General features: G+C 52.2%; 1 long non-coding RNA gene and 2 other non-coding genes across 10 annotated transcripts in view; 2 read left to right on the top strand and 1 right to left on the bottom strand.

The window, feature by feature from the left end:
* LOC137232508 (uncharacterized) overlaps positions 1-11,590 on the bottom strand; it is a 75,517-nt gene that overhangs the window by 7,632 nt on the left and 56,295 nt on the right. The window lies entirely within an intron of this gene.
* On the top strand, positions 7,134-7,206 carry TRNAG-GCC (transfer RNA glycine (anticodon GCC)). Its single transcript has one exon. It is a non-coding gene; the product is annotated as a tRNA-Gly (tRNA).
* On the top strand, positions 9,053-9,159 carry LOC137233199 (U6 spliceosomal RNA). Its single transcript, XR_010947361.1, has one exon. It is a non-coding gene; the product is annotated as a U6 spliceosomal RNA (small nuclear RNA).

Raw genomic sequence — 11,590 nt, 5'->3', positions numbered from 1 at the left:
ACATCTTGTGGTAAAGATGGAGCTTCTGCTGTTTCTGCCTCCAGGCCTTTGCCCCTGCTATTTCCTCCCCTTGAATACTCTTCATCACCCACCGCTCCCTTCAAATGGCTACCTCTGCCTACTCTGTCCCTGAGCTTGGCTCAAATGCCTCCTCCTCCACGAAGCCCTCCAAGCCTCTTCCCCCAGCTGAGGTTCTGGCACCTCCTCTGGCTCCCATGGCCCTCTGTGCAACCCCATTCCCTGGAGGCTTTGCTTGTCAGGACGCTGGGTCCAGCTGGGCATCGTCATCCCTCTGGCCACTGTCTGAGGCACCTCTGGGAACTTGCCCAGCTCTGGATGTCAGGCCTGTGTGACCTGCGCACACAGAGATGTTGCACGTGTGCCCAGAGTACACGTCCTCACGTGTCCAGGTGTTGCTGATTCTGCATCTGCCTCTGGAGATGCTGAGGAGGTGGGACTGACAGGATCTCTGGCCTCTGCAGCCCCTGTTCTCCCTGCCTCTGTGCCCACCATGGTCGCCTGCCCTCCCCTCTAGTTCCAGCCAGAGCTCCTGTTTATAAATATCTGCCACCACATTGGCTAAGTGGAGGGGTCTGGAGGCCACGCTAATTGATTAATTAAACCCTCTCGGTTAATTAGCTCCGTCCCTCCAGGGAAAAAAGCCTAGAGCTGGAGCCAAAGCCTCCTCTAGGCTGGGGGAGGGTTTAATTAGCCTGGGTCAGGCTGAGCCTGATGCCAGCTGCTGGGGGCAGTGGAGAGCCGGGGAGGAGTTCTGGGCACTGGAGCCAGCGGGGCCACCTGGGGTGGGGATAAGGGGGCCTCCAGCTTGGGCCTGAACCAGCCATTGATCACCCTGCCCAGCCTCCTGGCTCTTCACCTGAGCCGCAGAGGCCAGGGGCAGTTGGACCTGGAGGAGGAGGGGAGAGGTGCACCGCAGGGGGCAGGACCTGTGGGAGCAAAGGAGTGGAGGCTGACCCCCAGAAGATAAAAGGGCCTTTACTTGGTTAGCATCCCCACACGGGCTGAGGGAGACTCCAGTCTCTACAAAAAGGCCTCTCACCCTTGGCTGCTATAGCACAGTGAGGGCCTTGAATGCCAGCACAAGAGCTGAAACTTTCTCTGGATGTGGGAAGACACGGCAGGTTTGAAGCCAAGGAGGGACCTGATCAGGTTTGGGTTTTGGAAAGATCGTGGGCTGGGGTAGGGGATGGATTGCTCAGGCGAGAATGGATTAGAGGGGCAGGAAAGGGGTGGGAGCTGGCAAAGAGGGAGCTTCAGGTGTCCAGAGAGAGTGGAGGTCCATCAGGTGTGGGGACTTGTGGGGAGGTAGGTCTAGCCTGGGTGTTAACAGACTAGCTAATGCTGTGTGGCCTAGGGCCACCCAGTTCCCTTCTCTGGGCCTCTCTCCCCTAATCTGCAAGGTTCAGGGAGGGGTCCCCGAAGGCCAGAGCCTTGGGATGTGAAGTCAGGCATGTTTCCTCGCCCCAGGACAAAATACCTGCTTTCCCCGCAAGCTCTCCTGGCACCCAGGCAACCTGCCCAGCAGGGTTCACGTGCATGAAGAGCAGAGCCCAGCCCCCAACACTGTAACATCATGGTTCCAGACCAGAGGACAGAGGGGGAGGGAGGGGGAGGGAGGGGGACACCTTTGCTGGGTACCTGTGGCTCCGGATGGCCCCAGGGAGGGAGCTGGCCATGGGTAGGAGGCCGGGAGCCCAGGACACCATGACCGACACAGCAGCAGGCAGGGCTGCAGCCTTGGCAGGAAGCCGACCCTGGGCCGGTCCTCCAGCTCCCTGAGTGGCTGCCCAAGTGGGAACAATGACCCTTTCACGTCACGCCTCCTCCAGTCACAGAAACTTTGGCGCCGTGGGACAAAGGGGCCATTTCATCATTGTTGGGCTGCATCAACAGCCCGCCGGCCTGAGCCCTGTTGCCCCCACCCAGCCCAGGCCCCGGGCAGGGAGGCCGGCTGCCCAGCCCGGCCAGAGCCCAGCACTTTCTCCCGGTTCGGCCCAGCCACATCCATCCGGAGACCCTCCTCGCCTTCCTTACCTTTTGGGCTCAGCAAAAGCTGCGCCAGAGCCACGCTCTAAGGACCTACGAGGACAGCAGGCTCTGCCCCCATCCTTCCCCTCCTGAGTCCTGGTCTTCCTATCTGTGGGAAGGGGGCTGGGTGAGATGATCTGCTACCCTGACCCTGAGGGGTAAAACTTTCCGCTTCTGCTCCTGCCCTCAGCCAGCGCCCAGCCCCTAGTGAGAGCACCAAAGTGGGGAGGAGCCCCTGGCCCATGGGGTGGAGAAAGCAGAGGAGGTCTCTTGGTCTGAGTCCTCACCAGGCGCCTGCTTAGCCTCTGGTTGCAGTGACCTTCTGTGGTGGGAGCTAGCTGAAGGCCACTTCTGTTCATCCTTGAGCTAGCCTCCCCCCCAAGAGCACTTGGCCAAGAGGCCAGGGGGGCCAGGGCTCTACCCAGGGCAGACTCTCCCCACACACAGCCCTGTCTTCTGCCTCCTTTTGTTAGGGACTGGGGAATTGGAGCCCTGAGCCGGCAGGCTTCCTCCCTTCTCCACTTGGCCAGCGTTTGCTGGGGCTTCCTAAGAGGGAAAGCAGTGGAGTCTTAGGGAAGAGGTCCCAGTCTGGGGATCAAGACAGAAACTGCACCTCCTACCCCCTGAGGTCAGAGCTGTCTCAGAGAGAAGCCCGAGAATCCAGACATCAGGGGCCCCAGGCACAGCCTCAGAAGCAGGGCTGTGGGACAGGGTGGTGGCCTTGTGGCGGGTGCCCACAGGGAGCCATGGTGTTGGTAACTCATCCCCCAGTGGAGTGCATGGGGGCTCCAATTGCTGGGGGCCACCAGAGGGGGGGGAGGCAGGTAGCTCAGCCAAGGCCAGAGGGCTTGGGGGGTCACCCCTGGGGACGTCTGCGTGACATAAACCATTCAAGCAGCCAGTCTGGGACTGGAACGCCGCTTCTGCTCAAGGAGATAGGCTCTACCCTGATGGGCTCCTTCCCCAGGACCCAAGAGTGGGACAAACTGGGAGGGTGGGTTCCTGATGCTGGGGCGGGAGAAGGTCAGGGGCACGTGGGTACCACAGTTTTCCCCAGTCCACAGAGGAGAACCCTGAGACTCAGGGTGAAGTGACCACTCTAAGCCACATAGCAGGTGAGCAGCAGAGCCTCAGCCACTGGGGAGGAGGGAGCCGGAGGCTGGGGCTGGTCACCACAGGGGTCTGGTCTCCAGGTGACCCTACTTGGGTGCTGGGCAACAGGCTGGCTGTCGAGGGCAGATACTGTGTATATGGCTGCAGGGGACCTGCAGGGCCGGGCCTGCTCTCTGGTTCCTACAGCTGCCTGTCCGCCCAACCCTGCCCCACCGGGCCCGGCGGCACTGCACACACACTGCCCATTTGCCCTGCCTCACTTCCTCTAAGACTAAAGAATCACCCCTTCAGGGGACTGGAGCCTGGCACCCGGCAGCAGGAAATGCCTGGCCCTGCCCTCCCCAGAGCACGCCCGCCCTGTACACCACCCACCCCAGTCTAGACTCCCAGGAACATGTGGGGGTGGGGCCACGGCCCTGGGTAGAGGCTGCCAGGCTCAGCCTGGGAGTAGAGGTGGATGTTCTCCCTCCCAAACCTGGCCAAGGGCCCCTTCTGTCCCAGCTGCCCATCTTGTTGACCTCCAGTCTCAGAATCCCTGGTCCCCCAGCCCACTCAAGCCCAGGACCCTGGGAGGGGGTTAAGGGCTGAGCCCCTGCTATAACTCCAGACCGAGACCTGGGCTCTGATCACAGTTTCAACCTCCTTCGATTCCAAGGCAGCCTCTGAACTGTGTCCCTCCAGGGAACAGAGGTTGAGGCTGCCTCAAATGCCTGAGGACAGAAGTGGAAGCCTGGCCTGATGACACTGGGGGTTCCTAGAATCCCTACATGATCCGCTGCAGCTGCCATCAGGGTAAGGCGGGGGTCGGGGGTTGGGGCTTCAGGCAACTTCTGGCTCTAGGTGGGGTCGCAGCTCCAACACAGCCCTCAGTCTCCAGGCTCTGCCCCAGGCTCAGGCCCCAGCAGTGGTCAGCACCTGCCCATGCTGGGCCTATACTAAGCTACTGAGGCTCAAGAGAGAGGCACAGCTGCCCGAGTGTTCCTCAGCAGGGCTGGGAGGCTGAGGCTCTGGATTCCGGCTCCAGCTCTGGCCCCAAAGGTCAGCGGGCCTGCAGCTAGGTTCCTACACCCTCTGGACCCCAGTCTCCCAGCTGTGCACACTGGCTGGACTCACTGAGGGCTGCTCCCAGTTCAGACACCCCGAGTTCTTGTGTAACACCTGCTAGGCCAGACATACCACAGTCTATTAGTCAACAGGATCCCAAATAGTCACCTCATCTGACTCAAGGGTTATGGGAGGGGACTCCACTGTCCTCAGCCTCTGACCTCCCATGAAGGGTCACTCTGAGGAGGACACACAATGCTCTGATAGCACCATCCCTTGGCCCCAAGACTCCTGAGAGCCTCCATGTAGGTGTGCACCCACTGCTGCCCTGGGCTCGGTGAGTGGCTCTAAGCTGTGTGATCCAGGGACAGCTCTGTCCTCTCTGGGCCTCAGCTGCCACCTCTACACCATGAGTCCATTCCCTCCTTGGGGGCTATGGCCATGATCAGAGATGTCTCATGAACCACAGCTCTGGTAGCAGCTGAGCCAGGGGGGTATCACATACAGCCACGTCCCAGCGGGGTGAGTTCTGTGGCCTAGCAGAGAGTCTGGCTTTGCAGACTGGTTTGCAGTCCCACCTTCAGAAGTGACCCCTCACTTCTCTGAGCCTCACTCAGTGGGGATAATAGAGATACCTGTCTCACCAGGTGTGGAAGTGACTTGTCTGAGCCACCAGGCCCCGGGGAGAATGGGAGCAGCAGCTGTTATTGGGTGTGCCTGCTGGGCAGGGCAGGGGGCGGGGGGAGCTCCCAGACACCCTCAGAGCCGCTGGCCCTGGGCTGGGAGTGGATTCCAAGGACCTCACCCCACTGGGGTAAGGCCCCCGGGATGCACTTTCAGGCACTGCCCAAGCAGCCACACTGCAGGGTGTGCCCCAGCCGGAGGAGGACCGAGGGGGTGGACGTGCTGCCTTGAAGGTGGGGAACACAGTCTGGTGACCCTGCAGGTGGGTGCAAGGAGCAGGGTGCTGGGCCACTCTGCCCCGGGGCTGGGTCTCAGGGGACAGAGGGCAGAGAGAGGGGAAGGGGGTGTGGGGAAGCCCTCAGGAAGGTGGTCTCAGGCCTCTTTCCTCTGACAGTACAACTCTGAATACTGCTATCTGAGCCTGAACTCTGGACTGGGGGGAGTCCTAGGGCCTCAGGCAGCGGCCAGTGGGCTCAGCCACGCTCCCCCGCCAAGGAGAATTCTGCCTCCTGGGTATCTGGGGCCAGTAGTGACCCCTGCTCAAAGCTGAAGACCTCACACAAGCTCTCCAAACTCCTCTACCAGATTCCCATTTTACTGTGAGTGTGGAAACTGAGGCCCAGGGAAGTTTAATAACTTGGGTGTGGGGAGGGGCCGCCCACACCCCAACCCTTGCCTGGGAAGGAATGATGGAATTGGAGTGCTTCATTCTGGGATCAGGCTCAGCCTCAGGGAGGCTTCAGGACAAGGCTACCCCGAGGCCTGACTGCACCGACTCTCCCTTCTGTCCCCAGCCAGCTGCCTCCTACCTGGCCTAGCATTGCCTCTTCCAGGAAGCCGCCCCTCCCCAGATTGACTTAAGTACCTTCGCTGAGCCCACTACCCCCTAACCAGTGCTCTGAGGGTTTGTCTAGCTGTGGGGCCCCCATGAGACTACAGGAGGGCAGGGCTGGCTTGCCTACCCCTGAGTCCCCGCAGAGGGAAGGGTGAGGCCTGGTGTGTGTACAGGTGAGTCCTTCTATCTCAGGGGGATTCCAGGGGGCTTTGTCCCAGGCCGCAAGTATAACGGCTTCCAGAGTAGGGCTGGGTCACAAGTATAACTGCCTCACAACCCGCCAAGGAAGTGGACCTGGAGATGCCTTCTGAAGGCGTTTTACCTGCTTATGTTAAAAGGCCTAAAAATATGCATGACCTTCGACCCAGCAATCCTGTTCCTGGGAATTTGCCCTAAGGAAATCACCACGTGAAGGAAAGGAGAAGCAGTTAGTCTCTAATTTGCTCTGTGGTCTTAGGAGAGTTGCTTTCTGGACCTCAGTTTCCCCGACTGTACAACGAAGGGCTGCAAACATACAGCCATCACACCTCATCTGTCCCATGTTCCACCCATGGCAGACATGGCCAGCTGATCACAGAATTCTTCAGTGGTCTAAATCCTGCGTCTTCAGGCTTCCCTGGTGGCGCAGTGGTTAAAAATCCACCTGCCAATGCAGGAGACACGGGTTCGAGCCGTGGTCCGGGAAGATCCCACATGCCGCAGAGCAACTAAGCCCGTGCGCTACAACTACTGAGCCCACGTGCCACAACTACTGAAGCCTGCACGCCTAGAGCCCGTGCTCCGCAACAAGAGAAGCCACTGCAATGAGGAGCCCACGCACCACAATGAAGAGCAGCCCCTGCTTACCGCAACTAGAAGAAATCCCACGTGCAGCAACGAAGACCCAAAGCAGCCAAAAATTAAATCAATCAATCAATCAATCCTGTGTCTTCTAACGGGCTCCACATGACCCCTACCAATGGAGCAGAATCCCCCTCTTATTTACAGGATAGTCCCTCCAGTGCCCTGTAGCTGGGGTGACCTGCGAGGTCTAGAAGCATCTGGGGGACTCAGTAGACCAGGCCTTCTCTGGGGCTAGCTCTGCAAGCTATGGGAAGAAAACTATCCTTCCGGAAGCTGCCTCTCTCATGCTCAAAACTTAATTCTGCAACACACCCTTGAGGGGGTCTATCCACTGAAGTCCCTAGCTCATCATGACATCCTAACCAAAAATGTAGGCAACTACAAACACCCCAAAGAACTCCCCATTAGGATGCATATTAGCTAACTGGGGTGAATTTAGACAGGATGGTTTAAGAAAAAAGAAATTAATTTTCTTTTGCAATACTCCATGGCCCCAGTACAAACTGGGGGATCAAGAGATCTGGCCAGAAAATGGGTCATTGAATTACCATACCATCTTAGGACTTCCCTGGTGGTCCAGCGGGGAAGACTCCGCATTGCCAATGCAGGGGGCCCGGGTTCAATCCCTGGTCAGGGAACCAGATCCCATATGCCGCAGCTAAAAGCCCACATGCCACAACTAAAGATCCATCATGCTGCAACGAAAGATCCCGCATGCCACAACTAAAAGATCCTGAGTGCCGCAACTAAGACCCAGCACAGCAAATAAATAAATATTTAAAAAACAAAACAAAACAATACCATCTTGCAGCTGGATGTATTTTGTAAAAGGAATGGTAAATGGGGGGAAGCCCCACACATCCAAATGGTCACGACCCTATTCCAAGATCCAGATCTAAAAAACTCCTGCTGGGTGTGCCTGGCTCACACCCCTTCAAAGTGCCTTTTTCCCCCACAGGAGTTCGATGTTTTAAATGATTCCCTTATGAGTCTACCTCCTCGAGGTCCACAACCAGGAACTCCTACCCACCCCACCCCCCAGTTCTGAGAGGGGACAGTTTCCAGACCATCTGCCCCAAGCGCCCCTCCTGGGCTGTTGGAAATCCCACCACTTTATCCCTCAAGCTTTGTCCTGTCCTCCATTACTGGAGGTGAGTCCAGCCAGTACTACATGAAGCAGGGCTACCTACCAGCCTCCAAATACCAAACTCTGTCCCTTAAGGGAAGTGCCAGCTGGTGGTGGAGGAACAATCAGAGTCCACGTCCCTTTTCCTATGGCTGACCTAGCTACTCGCAAAGAGAAATTTGGACGTTTTTCCAAAGGACCCCAGTTGGTTCACAGAGGAATTCACCAAGCTGACAATGTTCTATGAACTTACTTGGGGGGACACACAGGTCCTCCTTTCTACCTGCTGCACCTTTGGAAAGCCAGATCCTTGGTGCAGCCTGGGCACATGCCAACAAACTGGCAGCCCAAAATCAAGGATATATAATCTACCTTATGGAGGGGATGCAATCCCTGACCAAGATTCCCACTGAGACTACCAACAGGGAGGTAGAGGGCTTGAACACAGGAACCACATGATAACTTGCTTCATAGAAGGGATGAAAAGGTGTGTTGTTAAGACTGTTAGTTATGACGAAGAACAACACAGGAAGTAACGCAGGGAAAAGATGAAAATCTGGCCCTCTTCCAGGACAGTTTGGTGGAGGCCTTTAGAAAGTATACCAATATTAATCCCGACTCCCCTGAAGGGCAAGTCCTAGTAAATACCCATTTTATCACTCAATCTGCCCCAGACATTAGGAGAAAATTAGAGAAGGCAGCTATGGGACCCCAAAAATTCTCAACAAAATATTAGCAAACCGAATCCAACAACACATAAAAATGATCATACACCACGACCAAGTGGGTTCATCCCAAGTTCACAAGGATGCTTCAACATACGCAAATCAATGTGATACACCACATAAACAAACAAACAAACAAACAAACAAAGACAAAAACCACATGATCATCTCAATAGATGCAGACAGAGCATTTGACAAAATTCAACATCCATTCACGATAAAAACTCTTACCATACTGCGTATAAAGAGAACACATCTCAATATAATAAAAGCTATTTATGACAAACCCACAGCTGATATAATACTAAATGGTGCAAAGCTGATAGCCTTCCTGCTAAAATCTGGAACAAGACAAGGATTCCCACTCTCACCACTTCTATTCAACAGTATTGGAAGTCCTAGCCACAGCAATCAGACAAAAAAAGAAATAAATGTACCCAATTGGGAAAGGAAGAGATAAAATTGGCATTACATGCAGATGATATGATACTATATATAGAAACCTCTAGAGACTCCACACAAAAACTACTAGAACTTATAAACGAATTCAACAAGGTAGCAGGATACAAGATTAACATTCAGAATCAGTTGCATTTCTTTACACTAACAATGAAACACTAGAAAGGGAATGTAGTGCTTGCTTCGGCAGCACATATACTAAAACTGGAACGATACAGAGAAGATTAGCATGGCCCCTGCACAAGGATGACATGTAAATTTGTGAAGCGTTCCCTTTTTTTAAGAGAAATTAAGGAAACACTCCCATTTACCACTGCAACAAAAAGAATAAAATACCTAGGAATAAACCTACCTAAGGAGACAAAAGACCTGTATGCAGAAATCTATAAGACACTGATGAAAGAAATTAAAGATGATACCAACAGATGGAGAGATATACCATGCTCTTGGATTGGAAGAATCAACATTGTGAAAATGACTATACTACCCAACGCAATCTACAGATTCAGTGCAACCCCTATCAAACTACCAATGGCATTTTTCACAGAATTAGAACAAAAAAAATGCACAATTTGTATGGAAACACAAGAGACACCAAATAGCCAAAGCAATCTTGAGAAAGAAAAACGGAGCTGGAGGAATCCCAGACTTCAGACTATACTACAAAGCTACAGTAACCAAGACAGTACGGTACTGGCACAAAAACAGAAATATAGATCAATGGAACAGGCTAGAAAGCCCAGAGATAAACCCATGCACATATGGTCACCTTATCTTTGATAAAGGAAGTAAGAGAGAAAAGACAGCCTCTTCAATAAGTGGTGCTGGGAAAACTGGACAGCTACATGTAAAAGAATGAAATTAGAACACTTCTTAACACCATACACAAAAATAAACTCAAAATGGATTAAAGACCTAAATGTTAGGCCAGACACTATAAAACTCTTAGAGGAAAACATAGGCAGAACACTCTATGACACGAATCATAGCAAGATCCTTTTTGACTCACCTCTTAAAGAAATGGAAATAAAAACAAAAATAAACAAATGGGACCTAATTAAATTTCAAAGCTTTTGCACAGCAAAGGAAACCATAAACAAGACGAAAAGACAACTCTCAGAATGGGAGAAAATATTTGCAAATGAAGCAATTGACAAAGGATTAATCTCCAAAATATACAAGTATCTCATGCAGTTCAATATCAAAAAAACAAACAACCCAATCCAAAAATGGGCAGAAGACCTAAATAGACATTTCTCCAAAGAAGATATACAGATGGCCAACAAACACATGAAAGGATGCTCAATATCACTAATCATTAGAGAAATGCAAATCAAAACTACAATGAGGTATCACCTCACAACGGTCAGAATGGCCATCATCAAGAAATCTGCAAACAATAAATGCTGGTGACGGTGTGGAGAACAGGGAACCCTCTTGCATTGTTGGTGGGAATGTAAATTGATACAGCCACTATGGAGAACAGTATGGAGGTTCCTTGAAAAACTAAAAATAGGGCTTCCCTGGTGGCGCAGTGGTTGAGAGTCTGCCTGCCGATGCAGGGGACACGGGTTCGTGCCCCGGTCTGGGAAGATCCCACATGCCACGGAACGGCTGGGCCCGTGAGCCATGGCCACTGAGTCTGCGTGTCCGGAGCCTGTGCTCTGCAATGGGAGAGGCCACAACAGTGAAAGGCCCGCGTACCGCGAAAAAGCAAAACAAAACAAAAAAAAAACGAAAAATAGAACTACCATACGACCCAGCAATCCCACTACTGGGCATATACCCTGAGAAAACCATAATTCAAAAAGAGTTATGTACACAATGTTCATTGCAGCACTATTTACAATAACCAGGACATGGAAGCAACCTAAGTGTCCATCAACAGATGAATGGATAAAGAAGATGTGGCACATATATATAATGGAATATTACTCAGCCATAAAAAGAAACGAAATTGAGTTATTTGTAGTGAGGTGGATGGACCTAGAGTCTGTCATACAGAGTGAAGTAAGTCAGAAAGAGAAAAACAAACACTGTATGCTAATACATATATATTGAATCCAAAAAAAAAAAGGTTCTGAAGGACCTAGGGGCAGGACAGGAATAAAGATGCAGATGTAGAGAATGGACTTGAGAACACGGGGAGAGGGAAGGGTAAGGTGGGATGAAGAGAGAGAGTAACATTGACAATATATACACTACCAAATGTAAAATAGATAGCTAATGGGAAGCAGCTGCATAGCACAGGGAGATCAGCTCGGTGCTTTGCAACCACCTAGAGGGGTGGGATAAGGAGGGTGGGAGGGAGATGCAAAAGGGAGGGGATATGGGGATATACGCATGCATATAGCTGATTCACTTTGTTATGAAGCAGAAACTAAGGCACCATTGTAAAGCAATTATACTGTAATAAAGATGTTTAAAAAAAAAGGGAATGTACAAAAACAGTACCTTTTAAAATTGTGCCCCCCAAAATAAAATACCTAGGAATAAACCTGACCAAGGAAGTGAAAGACTTATACACTGAGAACTATAAAACATTAATAAAGGAAATTAAACAGGATTCAAAGAAATGGAAAGATATCCCATGCTCTTGGATTGGAAGATTTAATATTGTTAAATGGCTGTACTACCCAAAGCAATCTACAGATTAAATGTGATCCCTACCAAATTACCCATGACATTTTTCACAAAACTTGAACAAATAAT

Source organism: Pseudorca crassidens, chromosome 10, assembly GCF_039906515.1.
Source record: "Pseudorca crassidens isolate mPseCra1 chromosome 10, mPseCra1.hap1, whole genome shotgun sequence".
Lineage (NCBI taxonomy): Eukaryota > Metazoa > Chordata > Mammalia > Artiodactyla > Delphinidae > Pseudorca > Pseudorca crassidens.
The sequence above is the reverse complement of the archived record's forward strand: the minus strand, read 5'-3'. Positions and strand labels throughout refer to the sequence as shown.